The 22,133-nt window shown below is 46.7% G+C and overlaps 1 pseudogene; it reads right to left on the bottom strand.

The window, feature by feature from the left end:
• Positions 1 to 1,666: 1,666 nt before the first annotated feature.
• Positions 1,667 to 22,133, bottom strand: part of LOC135572616 (elongator complex protein 2-like) — a 47,583-nt pseudogene continuing 27,116 nt past the window's right edge.

A 22,133-nucleotide genomic window follows, 5' to 3' on the forward strand; every position in this document is an offset into this window, starting at 1 on the left:
CGAGGGTCCCCAGTCCGGGGCCTGCGGAGAGGGTCCCCAGTCCGGGGCCTGCGGCGAGGATCCCCAGTCCGGGGCCTGCAGCGAGCTTTACTTTCATTTTCCGTTTTTTTGAGTGCGTTTGATTTATGTAGTGCTCTCGTTTTAAGAACTATAATACACCATTGACATCCCTCTTCATAACATTTTGGAGTATAGGCAAATTGCCATCATACAAACTAAGGCAGCAGACTTTGTGAAAATTAATATTTGTGTCATTCTCAAAACTTTTGGCCATGACTGTATACCACCCCTACCTCGTCACAACACAACTGATTGGCTGAAACACATTAAGAAGCAAAGAAATTCCACAAATTAACTTTTAACAAGGCACACCTGTTAATTGAAATGCATTCCAGGTGACTACCTCATGAAGCTGGTTGAGAGAATGCCAAGAGTGTGCAAAGCTGTCATCAAGGCAAAGTGTGGCTACTTTGAGGAATCTCAAATCTATTTTGATTTGTTTAACACTCTTTTGGTTACTACATGATTCCATATGTGTTATTTCATAGTTTGATGTCTTCACTCGTATTCTACAATGTAGAAAATAGTAAAAAACAAAAAAAAACACCTTGAATGGTACTGTATGTAAATGAGATATTTCTGTATTTAATTTTCAATCAATTTGCAAACATTTCTAAAAACATGTTTTCACTTTGACATTATGGGGTATTGTGTGTAGATGGGTGAGAAAAAGAAATATGTTTAATACATTTTGAATTCAGGCTGTAACACCACCAAATGTGGAATAAGTCAAGTGGTATGAATACTTTACGAAGAAACTGTAAGCCTTTATTCTAACTATGATCTCAGACTTGAAATAAGGAGCTTTTTACAATCACAGTGAATGACAACGCCTGACACCGATTGCCTAGAGCAAAGATACCCTAAGCTTCCCCGCCTCGCTCTCCCTTCATCCCTCTCTCACCATCCTTCCCTCCCCTCTACTACTCTCTCTCTGCCTCTCTCTTTTTCTCCCCCTCCCTCATCACAACATCCTTCCCTTCCTCATATCTCCAGTAATAACATTTGTCTCCAGCTTCTCGGATTCATCACCCTATTCTAACACGCAGGCATGGGGAGCAGAGCAGAGCAGCGGCGTCTACTAACTAGTTGTCATGAAGGCTGGATATCATTGTCCCTTACAGGAATAAACAGAGACAGGGAGGGGGAGAAGCAGAGAGAGCGAGAGAAAGAGGGACTGCAGGGCTGCACTGGGGGAGTGTATAGGGAAGGGAAACATATCCCTTCTGAATAAACAAAAAAAATGGTTTATGTAAGTCTGATGTTTTGTGGGAGTAAAGCCTTAGACATAATACTTTTTCAGTATGCAATACTATTAACAGTGAGAGGGTGGACATAGGACTCTTGGCATTGGTCAGAAACCCTGTTGAACCCGGTTCCCTCCACTTTATTGGTCTTGGGAGCAAGATCACTAGTCAATAAAAAAGGAGAAACTATCAGAATCATTCAGATGTATCGAGACATTGACTGTTACATGCAGAAAGACCAAGTTAAGGATATACATAGGCTGCACTTACACAGTCAGCCCATTGTCATATTTTTTCCATTAATTGGTCTTTTGACCAATCACATCAGATCTTTTCACAGATCGTTTTCAGAGCTGATCTCATTGGTCGTAAGAAGTGCCAGAGATGTTGCCGAAATTCTCCATAAAGTTACGGGGGGGTACGGAACACCCGCAGGACCTTCTCGTCGGCCCGGAGACGTACTGGAAACGCCACGCCAGAAACTGCATGTCATGGCTGTGGATCTGGGGGTGAGAGATCTGGTGCCAGGTGGGCTGGGGGACGACAGGGGGATTAGAGGTAGTAAAGAGATACTGAGGTATAGTATTATAGTGAGAGATCTGGTGCCAGGTGGGCTGGGGGACGACAGGGGTTTAGAGGTAGTAAAGAGATACTGAGGTATAGTATTATAGTGAGAGATCTGGTGCCAGGTGGGCTGGGGGACGACAGGGGGTTAGAGGTAGTAAAGAGATACTGAGGTATAGTATTATAGTGAGAGATCTGGTGCCAGGTGGGCTGGGGGAGGACAGGGGGTTAGAGGTAGTAAAGAGATACTGAGGTATAGTATTATAGTGAGAGATCTGGTGCCAGGTGGGCTGGGGGACGACAGGGGGTTAGAGGTAGTAAAGAGATACTGAGGTATAGTATTATAGTGAGAGATCTGGTGCCAGGTGGGCTGGGGAGGACAGGGGGTTAGAGGTAGTAAAGAGATACTGAGGTATAGTATTATAGTGAGAGATCTGGTGCCAGGTGGGCTGGGGGAGGACAGGGGGGTTAGAGGTAGTAAAGAGATACTGAGGTATAGTATTATAGTGAGAGATCTGGTGCCAGGTGGGCTGGGGGACGACAGGGGGGTTAGAGGTAGTAAAGAGATACTGAGGTATAGTATTATAGTGAGAGATCTGGTGCCAGGTGGGCTGGGGGAGGACAGGGGGGTTAGAGGTAGTAAAGGAAATGTTAGAAGAGGTCTCCCTGTGGCTGCATCTCTAATGGCATCCCTATTCCCTATAGTGTAATACCAGGGCCAATTGAACCCACAGTTAGGAAATGTGGCGGTAACAAATACACGCACATAACTTCGACAGAAGTATCCATCTTCAGATAAATATAGATTTTTTTTCAGTTTTATGTAGTCCTGGGAATTTTTCCCCCAACAATAGGTATTATTCAAAGTAGTACTGATCTAAAATGCACTTTTCCCTTCAAAAACCACCTCAGAGAGAAATAAGCCATTTTAATGTGGTTACGTGCCTGAATACGAGACAGAAAAACACATTTTCCCTTCTTAACAAGGTTTTCCTGCCAGACAGACATTACAGTAGAAACTTAAACAACAAATTGTTGACTCCTTGGAATCTTAACAAGTCCTCCATGAGAAAATGTAGTAAAACTACTTAATCTTCACAAACGGTTCATATTTTACTGTAAATGCAAAATGACGCAGCCCACAATATAACACTGCCTTATTGAAAACTTGCAAAACAGGAGGATGATATCTGGCCATTACCAAGAGGAATAAACACTTTGAAAAATGAAAGTACTTTGAGTTTTAGGACCATGGTACGTAGCCAGTAGTTTGGTTAAAGGCCTCAACTTACAAGTGTTCATGCAGTAATAAACAAAATAAAAAATGTTCCTGTGGTCAAATAGAATTGCAGTATGGTTTTATTAGTAGGGCACGGTAGGAGCATCAACATGGGCAGGTTAACGTTTTTCATCATGCATCTTGTTCTGGAGGCAACTCTGCAGATTGGTCACTAGCTGGCATAACCACAGTCATAAAATCTGATTTAAATCTAACCTTAACCTAAACATTATCCACACTGCAAACCCTAATGCCTAACCCGAACCTTAAATTACGACCAAAAAGCTTGCCAATAATCAAATGGCTACCAGGACTATTTGCACTGTGTTTGGTCTTTCCTCTTCCAGGGTGTTAATAACCTGGTGGTCTGGTCTGACCCCACACTGAGGATGAAGTGACCCGATATCACCACCCCTGGACTCCACTCCACCTGGGACCGCACACAGACATAACCTTGTCGCACAGCTACTGAACCGGATCCCTTCTTCCCACTATCCTGCTGACCCAACCAGACTGTGCTGTAGTGTTGTCACATTTTCTTTGGGGAAAGAAAAAAAACACTAATCAAAATTCAATCTAGGGTCCTTTAAACCTACTTTTGTAAAATATTGTGTGCTATATGGCTTGCAAAATAAACAAATGTAACTCTGGGTGACAATTTAAGGCTGTTTTTTTCCAACATTAGGACTGTTTTTCAGTCCGCTTCACATTTAGTTTCCTTTCCTTCCTTACTCCCTAGTAACGCCATGCCAGTGTCATGACAACCCTACTGTGCTGACCCAGATATTTTCCTTTCACATTGAACCAGGCCAGTACATCTCCGCTCAGTTCAGTAGTGTAAAACAACAAGGGTAACAGAGTAGTCAGCCACTCAGTCAGGTCTGGTTCCCAGGGGAACAGAGTAGTCAGCCACTCAGTTAGGTCTGGTTCCCAGGGTAACAGAGTAGTCTGACACTCAGAGCCAGGTCTAGTTCCGGGGGTAACAGAGTAGTCAGCCACTCAGAGTCAGGTCTAGTTCTCAGGGTAACAGAGTAGTCAGCCACACAGAATCAGGTCTAGTTCTCAGGGTAACAGAGTAGTCAGCCACTCAGAGTCAGGTCTGGTTCCCAGGGTAACAGAGTAGTCTGACACTCAGAGCCAGGTCTAGTTCCGGGGGTAACAGAGTAGTCAGCCACTCAGAGTCAGGTCTAGTTCTCAGGGTAACAGAGTAGTCAGCCACTCAGAGTCAGGTCTAGTTCTCAGGGTAACAGAGTAGTCAGCCACACAGAGTTAGGTCTAGTTCTCAGGGTAACAGAGTAGTCAGCCACTCAGAGTCAGGTCTAGTTCTCAGGGTAACAGAGTAGTCAGCCACACATAGTCAGGTCTAGTTCCCAGGGTAAAAGAGTAGTCAGCCACACAGAGTCAGGTCTAGTTCCCAGGTTAACAGAGTAGTCAGCCAATCAGTCAGGTCTGATTCCCAGTCAGACACTGACAATCAGGGTCTTTAGTCAGTCTAATTACACTTTGCACAGTCTCTCTCGAACAGTGTGGCTGACCGGGAACTCACTGTGATTAAATCTCATTTGAGATAGACCCACCACAGTGCAGCTCAATCAGTAGTCTATAGAATATAATATAATAGGAATCGCACCTTTTTGCCTCCAGAGATGTAGAATAGAGAGAGACAGAGACAGGCATACAGACAGACAGACAGACGAGAGAAATGGGGCAGTCGTCTGACATTATCTAAAGTAAACTCATGGCTCCAGACAGTCCACCTAAACTCACACACTGGCATCAGCTGGGTGATGAGCGATCCCTTTTTAGGTCAGAAATTTTGCATCAGCGCAGCATCACCGCAGATCCAATAGAAATCAACACTGGTTGCCTCCCAAATGGCACTGTATTCCCTACATAGTGCACTACTTTTAAAACCGGACATGTAGGGCTCTGGACAAAAGTAGTGCACTATATAGAGAATATGGTGCCATTTGGGATGCACACATTATTCTGCCCTTTATTTTAGACTGTATAAGTAGTTTATTTGGGTCGCATCTCTTGGGTCACCTCCAAAGCACACAGTGTATAATGAATCTGTTGGGAGTCAGAGCAGTGTGGCCAGGACATTTTACTGACCATGTGACGTTGCAACCAGGGAAAACTCTGGGCCCTAGTTATAAGGTTAGTGCTATCCCGCATCCTTTGGACGTCGCTACCCTAACCTTAACCCTTACCTTAACTCTTACCATAACCCTTACCTTAACCCTTACCCTAATCTTAACCCTTACCACAACCCTAACCTTAACCCTTACCATAACCCTTACCTTAACCCTTAACCTAATCCTAACCTTAACCCTTACCTTAACCCTTTTAAAATGTCAACTTCAATGGGGTAGGGACGTCGCAAGGACCCGGATAGCAAGGACCTTAGTTCTAGGCTGGTCAAAAATCCTAGATAGCAACGACCCTACTTCTAGGCTGGTCAGGGATCCCAGGTAGGAAGAACCCTAGTTCTAAGATGGTCAAGGACCTCAGATAGCAAGGACCCTAGTTCTGGGCTGGTCAAAAATCCTAGATAGCAAGGACCCTAGTTCTGGGCTGGTCAGGGGTCCCAGATAGCAATGACCCTAATTCTAGGCTGGTCAAGGAGCCCAGATAGCAAGGACCCTTAGTTCTAGGCTGGTCAGGGATCCCAGCTAGCAAGGACCCTAGTTCTAGGCTGGTCAGGGATCCCGGCTAGCAAGGACCCTAGTTCTAGGCTGGTCAGGGATCCCAGCTAGCAATGACCCCAATTCTAGGCTGGTCAAGGAGCCCAGATAGCAAGGACCCTTAGTTCTAGGCTGGTCAGGGATCCCAGCTAGCAAGGACCCTAGTTCTAGGCTGGTCAGGGATCCCAGCTAGCAAGGACCCTAGTTCTAGGCTGGTCAGGGATCCCAGCTAGCAAGGACCCTAGTTCTAGGCTGGTCAGGGAAAACGCCTGCCTCTACAAATTAGTAATGACCACTAGATAATCCCAGATGTCTCCATCCAACCATCTCTGATTAACAAACACCCAAACAAATCAGACAGTCAAGCCAGAAGAAGTAATTATGCAAAGCTGTAAGACTCATTATTAGAAGGGAATCCATTTAGTTATTTTTGGAAATTAATTTATTGTCTAATGCGATAATGAAAGCATTCACAGCGCTTTCATTACATTAAAGAAATGGGCACCAAAAAGGGCATAGCTGGAGAACATATTAAGACTTGACTAGGAGTTGTTTAAATTGGATTCGGGTGAGAGAGCCTTTGACCTGGGAATCTAATCGCTCCATAGATCTTACAAGTAGGTTACTTCCAAATGGCATCCTAATTGCCATATAGCACACTACTTTGTAGAGAATAGGGTGTCATTTGGGATGCACACTAACCCGTCTACCCTCTATATGACTATAAGCCTATATTGGAAAATCCCATTAATTTGAAAATGATCAGTAACCCCAGCTGTAACAGCCAATAGAGAATAAATTATTTTCTTTCAAGATCACAACCACATGCTCCATATTTAAATAATGCTATATTTAATTATGTAGAGAGAAAGTATGTAGTTCAATGTATAAACTAGAGCCAATGACCTCTTTCACAGGATAGGTGAGTGGGATAAGTCTATCAGGGTCCATATTCAAGAGTGCTGATCTAGGATCAGGTCCCCTCTGTCTATATAATATTATTCAGTATAATGGAAAGGCTAAACTGATCCTAGATCCTACTCTGAGAGGCTTTATGAATAAGTGCCCCAATTTTGACAATTTTCCAATGAAGTCATTCGCCAATTAGCAATAACCAAATTAAGATGACTTAAGTGGTAAACAAGTACATTTCAGGCAGAGAGAATTGTGGGGGAAAAGAGGATTATAATTGAGTGATAACATTACGACATAAAATAAAGATAATTTTATGCAAACGAAGTCCTCACGTATGCATTAATCCAGTTCCTGACACTAATATCCATGGAAAAACAATACTAAAAATTAATCAAAATAACACAAGACAGCCTACATTAGAAACACTGTTTCTTGTGGGTTGTGTAACCAGTGGCATTTGCGGTAGGATTAAAGGCCCAGTGAAGTTCAAAATGTGATTTTTCTGTGTTTTATATACAGTTAAGTGGCAAAATAATGGAAACACTTGAGTATATGAGGGATATAAAGTATATTGAAAGCAGGTGCTTCCACACAGGTGGGTTTCATGAGATAATTGTGCAATTAACATCCTATCATGCTTAGGGTCGTGTATAAAAATGCTGGGCAGGCCATTATTTTGGCTACCATGGCTATGCCCCCATAGGATGACAATGCCCCCCACCATCCACAGGTCACGAGTGGTCACTGAATCGTTTGATGAGCATAAAAACCATATAGCATGACAGTTGCAGTCAACAGATATCAACCCAAATGAACACTTATGAAAGACTCTGGAGCGGCGCCTGAGACAGTGTTGTCCACCATCAACAAAACAGCGAATTGTGGAAGAATAGAGTTCCAGACACTTGTAGAATCTATGCCAAGGTGCACTGAAGCTGTTCTGGCTTCTGGTGGCCTGTTAAGACACTATGTTGGTGTTTACTTTATTAGGTAGTTACCTGTATATTTCCAGGTTGGAATAATACTGTAAAAAATGCCCTTAGTGTAAGAGCTGTTTGAAAAGACAGCCTCAAATTCCAGCCTGTTTTGGTGGGCTGAAGTTTTGGCCTGACTGGTGACACCTGTAAATTAATTAATAGACCAATAAAAAAAGAGGGGTTTGTATTTGTATTTATTATGGATCCCCATTAGCTGCTGCCAAGGCTACTCTTCCTGGGGTCTGGCAAAATGAAGGCAGTTATACAATTTATACAAAAAAAACATTACAATACATTAACAGATATCACAACCCACCTTGTACCCTCAGGCCTCAACTCCACCACTACCACATATCTACAGTACTAAATCCATGTGTACGTTTGTGTATAGTGCATATGTTATTGTGTGTGTGTATGCATGTGTCTGTGTTTGTTCCAAACCTCTCAGTTAATAACAGTAGTTTTCAGTTTTCCACTCCCTACTCAGACCCCTCCCAGACAGTAGACAGTATAACCTAATTTAGCAGGCGTTTCGTTCTTTCTGGTCCTGACGTGAGGGGGAAAATGGTTGAGGGAGGTTCTCTTATGCACTGTTCAACCAATCCAGTAAATGTGGAGGAGTTAAGATGGAGTCAATGTCGCCTTATTAATGTCAAAAACAGAAGTCGGGTCCTTTCACCTGATGCATCCGGTTGTTATTAACATTTAAGTCATTTAGCAGACGCTCTTATCCAGAGCGACTTACAAATTGGTGCATTCACCTTATGACATCCAGTGGAACAGTACTGCATCTAAATCTTTTAAGGGGGGGGGTGAGAGGGATTACTTTATCCTATCCTAGGTATTCCTTAAAGAGGTGGGGTTTCAGGTGTCACCGGAAGGTGGTGATTGACTCCGCTGTCTTGGCGTCGTGAGGGAGTTTGTTCCACCATTGGGGGGCCAGAGCAGCGAACAGTTTTGACTGGGCTGAGCGGGAACTGTACTTCCTCAGTGGTAGGGAGGCGAGCAGGCCAGAGGTGGATGAACGCAGTGCCCTTGTTTGGGTGTAGGGCCTGATCAGAGCCTGGAGGTACTGAGGTGCCGTTCCCCTCACAGCTCCGTAGGCAAGCACCATGGTCTTGTAGCGGATGCGAGCTTCAACTGGAAGCCAGTGGAGAGAGCGGAGGAGCGGGGTGACGTGAGAGAACTTGGGAAGGTTGAACACCAGACGGGCTGCGGCGTTCTGGATGAGTTGTAGGGGTTTAATGGCACAGGCAGGGAGCCCAGCCAACAGCGAGTTGCAGTAATCCAGACGGGAGATGACAAGTGCCTGGATTAGGACCTGCGCCGCTTCCTGTGTGAGGCAGGGTCGTACTCTGCGGATGTTGTAGAGCATGAACCTACAGGAACGGGCCACCGCCTTGATGTTAGTTGAGAACGACAGGGTGTTGTCCAGGATCACGCCAAGGTTCTTAGCGCTCTGGGAGGAGGACACAATGGAGTTGTCAACCGTGATGGCGAGATCATGGAACGGGCAGTCCTTCCCGGGAGGAGGAGCAGCTCCGTCTTGCCGAGGTTCAGCTTGAGGTGGTGATCCGTCATCCACACTGATATGTCTGCCAGACATGCAGAGATGCGATTCGCCACCTGGTCATCAGAAGGGGGAAAGGAGAAGATTAATTGTGTGTCGTCTGCATAGCAATGATAGGAGAGACCATGTGAGGTTATGACAGAGCCAAGTGACTTGGTGTATAGCGAGAATAGGAGAGGGCCTAGAACAGAGCCCTGGGGGACACCAGTGGTGAGAGCACGTGGTGTGGAGACGGATTCTCGCCACGCCACCTGGTAGGAGCGACCTGTCAGGTAGGACGCAATCCAAGCGTGGGCCGCGCCGGAGATGCCCAACTCGGAGAGGGTGGAGAGGAGGATCTGATGGTTCACAGTATCGAAGGCAGCCGATAGGTCTAGAAGGATGAGAGCAGAGGAGAGAGAGTTAGCTTTAGCAGTGCGGAGCGCCTCCGTGATACAGAGAAGAGCAGTCTCAGTTGAATGACTAGTCTTGAAACCTGACTGATATGGATCAAGAAGGTCATTCTGAGAGAGATAGCAGGAGAGCTGGCCAAGGACGGCACGTTCAAGAGTTTTGAAGAGAAAAGAAAGAAGGGATACTGGTCTGTAGTTGTTGACATCGGAGGGATCGAGTGTAGGTTTTTTCAGAAGGGGTGCAACTCTCGCTCTCTTGAAGACGGAAGGGACGTAGCCAGCGGTCAGGGATGAGTTGATGAGCGAGGTGAGGTAAGGGAGACGGTCTCCGGAAATGGTCTGGAGAAGAGAGGAGGGGATAGGGTCAAGCGGGCAGGTTGTTGGGCGGCCGGCCGTCACAAGACGCGAGATTTCATCTGGAGAGAGAGGGGAGAAAGAGGTCAGAGCACAGGGTAGGGCAGTGTGAGCAGAACCGGCGGTGGCGTTTGACTTAGCAAACGAGGATCGGATGTCGTCGACCTTCTTTTCAAAATGGTTGACGAAGTCATCTGCAGAGAGGGAGGAGGGGGAGGGGGAGGAGGATTCAGGAGGGAGGAGAAGGTGGCAAAGAGCTTCCTAGGGTTAGAGGCAGATGCTTGGAATTTAGAGTGGTAGAAAGTGGCTTTAGCAGCAGAGAGAGAAGAGGAAAATGTAGAGAGGAGGGAGTGAAAGGATGCCAGGTCCGCAGGGAGGCGAGTTTTCCTCCATTTCCGCTCGGCTGCCCGGAGCCCTGTTCTGTGAGCTCGCAATGAGTCGTCGAGCCACGGAGCGGGAGGGGAGGACCGAGCCGGCCTGGAGGATAGGGGACATAGAGAGTCAAAGGATGCAGAGAGGGAGGAGAGGAGGGTTGAGGAGGCAGAATCAGGAGATAGGTTGGAGAAGGTTTGAGCAGAGGGAAGAGATGATAGGATGGAAGAGGAGAGAGTAGCGGGGGAGAGAGAGCGAAGGTTGGGACGGCGCGATACCATCCGAGTAGGGGCAGTGTGGGAAGTGTTGGATGAGAGCGAGAGGGAAAAGGATACAAGGTAGTGGTCGGAGACTTGGAGGGGAGTTGCAATGAGGTTAGTGGAAGAACAGCATCTAGTAAAGATGAGGTCGAGCGTATTTCCTGCCTTGTGAGTAGGGGGGGAAGGTGAGAGGGTGAGGTCAAAAGAGGAGAGGAGTGGAAAGAAGGAGGCAGAGAGGAATGAGTCAAAGGTAGACGTGGGGAGGTTAAAGTCGCCCAGAACTGTGAGAGGTGAACCGTCCTCAGGAAAGGAGCTTATCAAGGCATCAAGCTCATTGATGAACTCTCCGAAGGGGAACCTGGAGGGCGATAAATGATAAGGATGTTAAGCTTGAAAGGGCTGGTAACTGTGACAGCATGGAATTCAAAGGAGGCGATAGACAGATGGGTAAGGGGAGAAAGAGAGAATGACCACTTGGGAGAGATGAGGATCCCGGTGCCACCACCCCGCTGACCAGAAGCTCTCGGGGTGTGCGAGAACACGTGGGCAGACGAAGAGAGAGCAGTAGGAGTAGCAGTGTTGTCTGTGGTGATCCATGTTTCCGTCAGTGCCAAGAAGTTGAGGGACTGGAGGGAGGCATAAGCTGAGATGAACTCTGCCTTGTTGGCCGCAGATCGGCAGTTCCAGAGGCTACCGGAGACCTGGAACTCCACGTGGGTCGTGCGCGCTGGGACCACCAGATTAGGGTGGCCGCGGCCACGCGGTGTGGAGCGTTTGTATGGTCTGTGCAGAGAGGAGAGAACAGGGATAGACAGACACATAGTTGACAGGCTACACAAGAGGCTACGCTAATGCAAAGGAGATTGGAATGACAAGTGGACTACACGTCTCGAGTGTTCAGAAAGTTAAGCTTACGTAGCAAGAATCTTATTGACTAAAATGATTAAAATGATACAGTACTGCTGAAGTAGGCTAGCTGGCAGAGGCTGCGTTGTTGACTATGTAGTCTAGCTGGCAGTGGCTGCGTTGTTGACACTACACTAATCAAGTCGTTCCGTTGAGTGTAATAGTTTCTACTGTGCTGCTATTCCGGGCTAGCTGGCTAGCTAGCAGTGTTGATTACGTTACGTTGCGTTAAAAGAACGACAATAGCTGGCTAGCTAACCTAGGAAATCGCTCTAGACTACACAATTATCTTTGATACAAAGACGGCTATGTAGCTAGCTATGTAGCTAGCTACGATCAAACAAATCAAGCCGTTGTACTGTAATGAAATGAAATGAAAAATGTGATACTACCTGTGGAGCGAAGCGAAATGCGACCGGGTTGTTGAGTGCGGAAGTACTGTTCGGTAGACGTTGGCTAGCTGTTGGCTAGCTAGCAGTGTCTCCTACGTTAAGGACGACAAATAGCTGGCTAGCTAACCTCGGTAAATGAAGATAATCACTCTAAAACTACACACTCTAAACTACACAATTATCTTGGATACGAAGACAGCAAAGACAACTATGTAGCTAGCTAACACTACACTAATCAAGTCGTTCAGTTGAGTGTAATAGTTGTGCTGCTAATCGGTAGACGGTGGACGTTAGCTAGCTGGCTAGCTGCAGGGCATATAGCAGTGTAGACTGCGTTAGGACGACGAAATATGATAATTACGCAATTATCTATGATACAAAGACGGCTATGTAGCTAGCTAAGAAGAAATTGCTAAGATTAGACAAATCAAACCGTTGTACTATAATGAAATGTAATGAAATGTAATACTACCTGCGGACCGAGTGCGGATGCGACCGCTCGCTCCAACCCGGAAGTAAAAACCGGGTTGGATATATATATAACCCCACAGAGGGTGGGTGGAGAGAGAGGAGACAGAGAGAACAACTTATTCTGCTCCCTCAGCACTTTGGCTGTGTCAAATCTAGTCAAAGCTATGTAATATCTGTAATACAAGTAATACATGGGCACATTCCACTATTCTATGGAATGTAATCAATTGTTCAGAAGTGTTGCGAAATATGAGAACTCAGAATATTATTCTGGCCTCAACAATAGTCAACGAATTAATCCGTTTCCCTTGTTTGGATTGATAAAGTAGTATTTGTAGTTATTAGTTAGCAGACAAGTAGTAGTAGTAAAGTGCATACAGAAAGTATTCATACCCCTTGACTTATTCAACATTTTGTTGTGTTACAGCCTGAATTAAAAATGGATTAAATAGATTCTCACCCATCTACACACAATACACCATAATGACAAAGTGAAAACATGTTTAAACATTTTAGCACATTTATTGAAAATTAAACACAGAAATATCTATGTATTCACAACCCTGAGTCAATACTTTGCAGAAGCAACTTTGGCGGCGATTACAGCTTTGAGTCATCTTGGGTATGTCTTCATCAGCTTTGCACATGTCGATTTTGAGATTTTTACCCATTCTCCTTCCAGATTTTCTCAAGCTCTATTAAATTAGATGGGGAAAGGCGAACAGCAATCTTCAAGTCTTTCCACAGATTTCCAAATGGAATTCAAGTCTGGGCTTTGGCTGGACCACTCAAGGACTTTCACATTATTTTTCTAAAGCCATTCTAGTGTTGCTTTGGCTGTATGCTTGGGGTCATTGTCCTGTTGGAATGTTGAAGTCGGAAGTTTACATACACCTTAGCCAAATACATTTAAACTCAGTTTTTCACAATTCCTGACATTTAATCCTCGTAAAAATTCCCTGTTTTAGGTCAGTTAGGATCTCCACTTTATTTTAAGAATGTGAAATAGTCAGAAAAATAGTAGAAATAATTATTTATTTAGGCTTTTACTTTTATCACAATCAAAGTGGGTCAGAAGTTTACATACACTCAATTAGAATTTGGTAGCATTGCCTTTAAACTGGTTAACTTGGGTCAAACATTTCAGGAAGAACTCCACAAGCTTCCCACAATAAGTTGTGTGAATTTTGGCCCATTCCTCTTGACAGAGCTGGTGTAACTGAGCCAGGTTTGTAGGCCTCCTTGCTTGCACACTCTTTTTCAGTTCTGCCCACACATTTTCTATAGGATTGAGGTCTGGGCTTTGTGATGGCCACACCTTGACTTTGTTGTCCTTTAGGCATTTTGTCACAACTTTGGAAGTATGCTTTGGTTCATTGCCCATTTGGAAGACCCATTTGCGACCAAGCTTTAACTTCCTGACTGATGTCTTGAGATGTTTCTTCAATATATCCACGTAATTTTCCTGCCTCATGATGCAATCTATTTTGTGAAGTGCACCAGTCCCTCCTGCAGCAAAGCACCCACACAACATGATGCTGCCACCTGGTGCTTCACGGTTGGGATGGTTCTTTGGCTTGCAGGCCTCCCCCTTTTTCCTCCAAACATAATGGTCATTATGGCCAAACAGTTCTTTTTTTTTCATCAGACCAGAGGACACTTCTCCAAAATCTTTGTCCCCATGTGCAATTGCAAACTTTTTATGGCGGTTTTGGAGCAGTGGCTTCTTCCTTGCTGAGCGGTCTTTCAGGTTATGTCGATATAGGACTCCTTTTTACTGTGGATATAGATACTTTTGTACCCGTTTCCTCCAGCATCTTCAGAAGTGTAACGGTTTTCTTGACTTGAAGGAGAGGCGGACCAAAGCGCAGCGTGGTTATTTTGATTCACTTCACATGAACAAACTAACAAAACAATAAACGTGAGAAAACCTAAACAGCCTATCTGGTGAAAACAAACACAGAGACAGGAACAATCACCCACAAACACACAGTGAAACCCAGGCTACCTAAGTATGATTCTCAATCAGGGACAACTAATGACACCTGCCTCTGATTGAGAACCATACTAGGCCGAAACATAGAAATACCCAAATCATAGAAAAACAAACATAGACTGCCCACCCCAACTCACGCCCTGACCATACTAAATAATGACAAAACAAAGGAAATAAAGGTCAGAACGTGACAGTACCCCCCCCAAAGGTGCGGACTCCGGCCGCAAAACCGTAACCTATAGGGGAGGGTCTGGGTGGGCGTCTGTCCGCGGTGGCGGGTCTGGCGCGGGACGCGGACCCCACTTCACCATCGTTTTAGTCCGCCTTATTGTCCGCCTCCATGGCCTCCTAACCACGGCGACCCTTCTAAATGACCCCACTGGACAGAGGGGCGGCAGCTCGGGACGGAGGGGCGGCAGCTCGGGACGGAGGGGCGGCAGCTCGGGACAGAGGGGCGGCAGCTCGGGACAGAGGGGCGGCAGCTCGGGACAGAGGGGCGGAGGGGCTCTGGCGCCTCTGGGCTGAGGGGCTCTGGCGCCTCTGGGCTGAGGGGCTCTGGCGGCCCCTGGCTGACTGGCGGCACTGGCGGCCCCTGGCTGACTGGCGGCACTGGCAGATCCTGGCTGACTGGCGGCACTGGCGGCTCCTGGCTGACTGGCGGCACTGGCAGCTCCTGGCTGACTGGCGGCCCCTTGCAGACTGGTGGCACTGGCGGCTCCTTGCAGACTGGCGGCACTGGCGACGCTGGGCAGACTGGTGGCACTGGCGGCACTGGGCAGACAGGGTGGCTCAGGCAGCGCTGGGCAGACAGGTAGCTCAGATGGCGGTGGGCAGACGGGTAGCTCAGATGGCCCTGGGCAGACGGGAAGCTCCGGCAACGCTGGAGAGGAAGGCTCTGGCAGCGCTGGACTGAGTAGCTCTGTCGCCTCTGGAATGAGGGGCTCTAGCGTCTCTGGACTGAGGGGCGGGAGCTCTGGCAGCGCCAAACAGGCGGGAGACTCCGGCTGTGCTGGAGAGGAGGAAGGCTCTAGCAGCGCCGGAGAGGCGGGAGACTCCGGCAGCGCTGGAGAGGAGGAAGGCTTCGGCAGCACTGGACAGGTGGGAGACTCCGGCAGCGCTGGAGAGGAGGAAGGCTTCAGCAGCACTGGACAGGTGGGAGACTCCGGCAGCACTGGACAGGCGGGAGCACCTGTAGGGATGAGACGGAGAGACAGCCTGGTGCGGGGGGCTGCCACCGGAGGGCTGGTGCGTGGAGGTGGTACCGGATAGACCGGACCGTGCAGGCGCACTGGAGCTCTTGAGCACCGAGCCTGCCCAACCTTACCTGGTTGAATGCTCCCGGTCGCCCTGCCAGTGCGGCGAGGTGGAATAGCCCGCACTGGGCTATGCAGGCGAACCGGAGACACCGTGCTCAAGGCTGGTGCCATGTAAGCCGGCCCAAGGAGACGCACTGGAGACCAGATGCGTAGAGCCGGCTTCATGGCACTTGGCTCGATGCTCACTCTAGCCCGGCCGATACGCGGAGCTGGTAGGTACCGCACCGGGCTATGCACCCGCACTGGGGACACCGTGCGCTCCACCGCATAACACGGTGCCTGCCCGGTCTCTCTCGCCCCCCGGTAAACACAGGAAGTTGGCGCAGGTCTCCTACCTGGCTTCGCCACACTTCCTGTGTGCCCCCCCAATACATTTTTGGGGCTGTCTCTCGGGCTTCCTACCGCGCCGCCGTGCTTGTCTCTCCAACTCCATTCTCCTATACCCCTCTTCGCACTGCTCCAGCGAATCCCAGGCGGGCTCCGGCACTCTTCCTGGATCGACCGCCCACCTGTCTATTTCCTCCCAAGTAGTATAGTCCATACTCTTGCCGTCCAAAACGTCTTCCCATGTCCATTCCTCTTTTCGCTGCTCCTGCTGCCGTTGCCTGTCACCACACCGCTTGGTCCTGTTGTGGTGGGTGATTCTGTAGCGGTTTTCTTGACTTGAAGGAGAGGCGGACCAAAGCGCAGCGTGGTTATTTTGATTAATGTTTAATAAAGCACACATGAATAAACTAACAAAACAATAAACGTGAGAAAACCTAAACAGCCTATCTGGTGAAAACAAACACAGAGACAGGAACAATCACCCACAAACACACAGTGAAACCCAGGCTACCTAAGTATGATTGTCAATCAGAGACAACTAATGACACCTGCCTCTGATTGAGAACCATACTAGGCCGAAACATAGAAATACCCAAATCATAGAAAAACAAACATAGACTGCCCACCCCAACTCACACCCTGACCATACTAAATAATGACAAAAGAAAGGAAATAATGGTCAGAACGTGACAAGAAGGTCCTTTGCTGTTGTTCTGGGATTGATGTGCACTTTTCGCACCAAAGTACGTTCATCTCTAGGAGACAGAACGCGTCTCCTTCCTGAGCGGTATGACGGCTGCGTGGTCCCATGGTGTTTATACTTGCGGACCATTGTTTGTACCGATGAATGTGGTACCTGCAGGTGTTTGGAAATTGCTCCCAAGGACGAACCAGACTTGTGGAGGTCTAAAAACAGAGGTCTTGGCTAATTTCTTTTGATTTTCCCACGATGTCAAGCAAAGATGTACTGAGTTTGAAGTTAGGCCTTGAAATACATACACAGGTACACCTCCAATTTATCAGGTACACCTCCAATTGATCAGAAGCTTCTAAAGCCATGACATAATTTTCTGGAATTTTCCAAGCTGTTTAAAGGCACAGTCAACTTAGTGTATGTAAACTTCTGACCCATTGGAATTGTGATACAGTGAATTATAAGTTCAATTGTGCTTCTACACCTGCATTGCTTGCTGTTTGGGGTTTTAGGCTGGGTTTCTGTACAGCACTTTGAGATATCAGCTGATGTACGAAGGGCTATATAAATACATTTGATTTGATTTTGATTTGAATTATCTGTCTGTAAAAGAATTGTTGGAAAGATAACTTGTGTCATGCACAAAGTAGATGTCCTAACTGACTTGCCAAACCTATAGTTGTTGAAAAACTAGTATTAATGATTCCAACCTAAGTGTATGTAAACTTCTGACTTCAACTGTAAATCTTCGCCCCAGTCTAAGGTCGTTTGCACTCTGAAACAGACTCTCTTCAAGGATTTTCCTGTATTTGGCTCCATTCATGGTTCCCTCTATCCTTAACAGTCTCCTGCCGCTGAAAAGCATCCCCATAGCATGATGCTGCCACCACCTTCCTTCACGGTAGAGATGGTGTTAGACGGATAATGAGCTGTGCCTGGTTTTCTCCAGACATAGTGCTACGCATTAAGGCCTAAGAGTAACATGTTTATCAGACCACAGAATCTTTCACGTGCCTTTTTACAAACTCCAGGCATGATGTCCTGTGCCTTTATCTCTGGATTGGCTAGTGTCTGGGCACTCTCCCATAAAGCCCAGATTGGTAAAGTGCTGTAGAGACTGTTGTCCTTCTGGCAGGTTCTCCCATCTCAGCCAAGCAAATCTGCAATGCTGTCAGAGTGGACACTGGGTTCTTAGTCACCTCCCTGACCAAAGTCCTTCTTGCCCGGTAGCTCAGTTTGGTCGGACGGCCAGCTCTAAGCTGATACTGGGTAGTTCTATATTTTTGATGGAGACTACTGTGATCTTGGAAACTTTCAACAAATTGTTTTACACCCTTCCCAAGATCTCAATTCTATCTCGGAGATCTAAGGACAGTTCCTTGGAATTCATGGTATAGTTTCTGCTTTGACAACTATGGGATCTTATATAAACAGGTGAGTTTCTTTCTAAATCATTTCCAAACAATTGAATTGGCCACAGGTGGACTCCAATTTTTATTTTTTTATTTCACCTTTATTTAACCAGGTAGGCTAGTTGAGAACAAGTTCTCATTTGCAACTGCGATCTGGCCAAGATAAAGCAAAGCAGTTCGACACATACAACAATACAGAGTTTCACATGGAATAAACATACAATCAAAGGAGCAAGATAAATAAATAAATACAGTATGGGGATGAGGTAGATTGGATGGGCTATTTACAGATGAGCTATGTACAGATGCAGTTATCTGTGAGCTGCTCTGACAGCTGGTGCTTAAAGCTAGTGAGGGAGGTAAGAGTCTCCAGCTTTAGTGATTTTTGCAGTTCGTTCTAGTCATTGGCAGCAGAGAACTGGAAGGAGAGGTGGCCAAAGGAAGAATTGGCTTTGGGGGTGACCAGTGAGATATACCTGCTGGAGCGCGTGCTACGGATGGGTGCTGCTATGGTGACCAGTGAGCTGAGATAAGACAGGGCTTTACCTAACAAAGACTTATAGATGACCTGGAGCCAGTGGGTTTGGCGACGAATATGAAGCGAGGTCTAGCCAACGAGAGCGTAGAGGTCACAGTGGTGGGTAGTATATGGGGCTTTGGTGACAAAATGGATGGCACTGTGATAGACTGCATCCAATTTGTTGAGTAGAGTGTTGGAGGCTATTTTGTAAATGACATCGATGAAGTCGAGGATCGGTAGGATGGTTAGTTTTACGAGGGTATGTTTGGCAGCATGAGTGAAGGATGCTTTGTTGCGAAATAGGAAGCCGATTCTAGATTTCATCTTGGATTGGATATGTTTAATGTGAGTCTGGAAGGAGAGTTTACAGTCTAACCAGACACCTAGGTATTTGAAGTTGTCCACATATTCTAACACATATTCTAAGTCAGAACCGTCCAGAGTTGTGATGCTGGACGGGAGGGCAGGTGCGGGCAGCGATCGGTTGAAGAGCATGCATTTCGTTTTACTTGCATTTAAGAGCAGTTGGAGGCCACGGAAGGAGAGTTGTATGGCATTGAAGCTTGTCTGGAGGTTATTGAACACAGTGTCCAAAGAAGGGCCAGAGGTATACAGAATGGTTTCGTCTGCGTAGAGGTGGATCAAAGAATCACCAGCAGCAAGAGCGACATCATTGATGTATACAGAGAGGAGAGTCGGCACGAGAATTTAACCCTGTGGCACCCCCATAGAGACTGCCAGAGGTCCGGACAACAGGCCCTCTGATTTTACACACTGAACTCTGTCAGAGAAGTAGTTGATGAATCAGGCAAGGCAATCATTTGAGAAACCAAGGTTGTTGAGTCTGCCAATAAGAATGTGGTGATAGAGTCGAAAGCCTTGGCCAGGTCGATGAATACGACTGCACAGTAATGTCTCTTATCGATGGAGGTTATGATATAATTTAGGACTTTGTGCGTGGCTGAGGTGCACCCATGACCAGCTAGGAAACCAGATTGCATAGTGGAGAAGGTACGGTGGGATTCAAAATGGTCGGTGATCTGTTTGTTAACTTGGCTTTCGAAGACCTTAGAAAGGCAGGGTAGAATAGATATAGGTCTGCAGCAGTTTGGGTCTAGAATGTCTCCCCCTGTGAAGAGGGGAACGGCTCACCGACCAGCCAATGTTAACGTGTTCAGGACAAACATACTTCAAAATGGTCGCACATCCTGTCTGAGCCCTTGCCCTGACATCATCCAGGTAAAAGAGAACTACAACAGCGTAGCTCAGAAACACATCTCTCCCTCTACAGTGCACTCGAGAGATCCAAACACAACTGTGAACACAGACAGCCTGGGATGTTCCGTGTTCGACAAAACACAAGACGATGATAAACCAGCACCATCAGTGGAGGCCAAAGCCTTCTTGGACATTATGGACAAACAGGTTTTCCAGGATGATGGAAACAACTGGGTGGCTCCACTACCCTTTCGCCCCACTAGACGTCGCCTTCCTAATAACAGGGAGCAGGCAATGAACCGTCTCACATCACTTCGCAGGACTTTAGACAAAAAGCCTGACATGAAGCGTCATTTTATTGACTTCATGCAAAAGATGCTGGATAACGACCAAGCCGAACCTTCACAGCCACTAGAGGGAGACGAAGAACGTTGGTATCTGCCCATATTTGGTGTTTACCATCCACAAAAGCCTGAACAAATACGAGTAGTATTTGACTCCAGTGCTAAGTGTCAAGGCGTGTCACTTAACGATGTTCTGCTCAGTGGTTCAGACTTAAACAACACACTCTTGGGTGTCCTAATGCGTTTCCGCAAGGATTGCATTGCACTAACAGCAGATGTGCAACAAATGTTTTACTGTTTTGGTGTACGTGAGGATCACAGAGATTACTTAAGGTTTCTCTGGTATGAAGACAACAACCCAGATAGAAACATAACTGAGTACAGGATGAAAGTGCATGTATTTGGGAACAGCCATTCACCAGCCGTAGCCATCTACTGCATGAGACGAGCAGTGCTACAGGGTGAGAAGGAACATGGGTCAGAACCCAAGCAATATGTAGTGAGGAACTTCTACGTCGATGATGGTCTGACATCAGTAGCTACTACAGAAGAAGCTGTCAACATTCTAAGAAAAACACAAGCAATGTTGGCGGAGTCCAACATGAAACTACACAAGATTGCATCCAATAGCAAAACAGTTATGGAAGCCTTCCCTATGGAGGACCGTGCGAAAGACTTAAAAGATCTGGACCTAGGAGTGGATCCTCTCCCCTCATTCATTTCAACGGAGTCTGGGACTTTCCTGGAACCTGGAACCTGGAAACAGACAGCTTCTCATTCCAGGTGTCCCACAATGAGAAGCCTTTTACGCGGAGAGGCATCCTGTCCACAGTGAATAGTCTTTATGACCCCCTTGGGTTCGTGGCTCCAATAACAATGCAAGGTAAAGCCTTAATCAGAGAACTCTCTTCTGATCAGAGTGAGTGGGATGCCCCTCTTCCCACAGAAAAAGAAGAGGAATGGAAAATGTGGAAGGAATCTTTGATGGAGTTGGAACATATGAATATTCAGCGGACCTACATCCCAGTCTCCTTGTCTACCACTCAAAGAAGAGAGCTACACATCTTCTCGGATGCCTCTACAGTAGCCATAGGAGTGGTAGCCTACCTGAGAGTTATTGACTCGGAAGGTCAATGCCATGTTGGATTTGTCATGGGGAAATCAAAATTGGCCCCTCGTCCGGCCCACACTATCCCATGCCCAGAACTGTGTGCGGCTTTGCTAGCTGTTGAGATGTATGAACTGATCAAAGACGAAATTGACATTGATATAAATGCAGCCAAGTTCTACACAGACAGTAAGATAGTTCTCGGTTACATCCACAATGTCACCAAAAGATTCTATGTTTATGTTGCCAATAGGATAACTCGCATCAGGAAGTCTACCCATCCAGATCAGTGGTGCTATATAAACACTGACAGCAATCCAGCAGACCATGCAACCAGGCCCATACTTGCTGCGCTCTTAAAACACACTAGTTGGTTCTCAGGTCCACCGTTCCTGACCCAAACAAACTCGAGTAAGCCTGAGAACATCAATTTTGACCTTGTAGAGCCTCACACAGATGCAGAGATTCAACCAGACGTCACTGTCTTTGCCTCTAAAGTTTCTGGAGCTCAACTCGGCTCTCATCGCTTTGAGAGGTTCTCAAGCTGGAAAACTCTCAATCGAGCCACAGCACAACTCATTCATGTTGCAAGATCCTTCCATGAAGGTCCAGACAACACCAGCTGCAGAGGCTGGCATGACTGTAATAAACCATGCGGTACAAGTGAGTTGTCACAAGCCAAAACAGCAATCATTCACTGTGTGCAACAGGAAGCCTTCAGAGAGGAATTCAAATGCATTGAAAAAGGAAAA

The sequence above is a fragment of the Oncorhynchus nerka genome, linkage group LG7, assembly GCF_034236695.1.
Source record: "Oncorhynchus nerka isolate Pitt River linkage group LG7, Oner_Uvic_2.0, whole genome shotgun sequence".
NCBI classification, from domain to species: Eukaryota; Metazoa; Chordata; class Actinopteri; order Salmoniformes; family Salmonidae; genus Oncorhynchus; species Oncorhynchus nerka.